The sequence below is a fragment of the Octopus bimaculoides genome, chromosome 5, assembly GCF_001194135.2.
Source record: "Octopus bimaculoides isolate UCB-OBI-ISO-001 chromosome 5, ASM119413v2, whole genome shotgun sequence".
Classification (NCBI taxonomy): domain Eukaryota; kingdom Metazoa; phylum Mollusca; class Cephalopoda; order Octopoda; family Octopodidae; genus Octopus; species Octopus bimaculoides.
Window position 1 is genome coordinate 15170825 of NC_068985.1, and position 886 is coordinate 15171710.

Below are 886 nucleotides of genomic sequence, written 5' to 3' on the forward strand. Positions count from 1 at the left end.
TATATGTGTGTGTGTGCATGTGTGTACTTATTAATAAATTAATTAATGACATAAAAATAGAAATTACATAATCACCTTTATTATCTTACAGCTTCTACGATAAGAAGCAGTGAACTCAGAGCTGAGTACTTGTGCAACATCGTTTATTTTCCTCAGAGACATCAAAAAGCATTACATATATATATATAGTAAATATGAGGGTAATAAATTAGAATAATTTATTACCAGAGGTCAGCATGCGTAATAAAAGTCATAAGACATAGCATACTTTTAAATATAAGATTTATACACGAAAGGATACCCATGACGGGACACCTTACATGCTAAAAAGGGCAGTTAAAGCCCAAACAACGAAAAAAATAAGAATTCATAAGGCATGCTGTTAATGACACTGGAGCGAACAAAAGAGGAATTAGTTAATCCTGTACTCGAGTTTCACTATCAATAGCCAAATGAATTTATTTGGTATCTGCAGATCTTCAGCAGGATCGCTAATGAATGCACAATTATGTAGTTGCAATACGTACCGAAAACACGTGCGTAAGACAGCTAGATCTTTATCCATTATGGATTCGAACTTAATGTACGAGCGTAAACATATAGTCTAGCGGCAAATAAATAAATTTAAACTGTGTACCATATAGCCTCAGAATTATAAATATTACTATAGTAAATATGAGGTTAATAAATTAAAATGATTTATTACCAGTAGTTAGCATGCGTAATAAAAGTCATGAGACAACATATTTTTTAATATAAGAGCGTATAAAGATTTATACACAGAGAGAAGATCCTTGAGGGGGTCTCCTTACATGCTAAAAAGGGCAGTTAAAGCACAAACCACGAAAAAAAAGATCTACGGATACCAAATTAATTTATTTGGTTA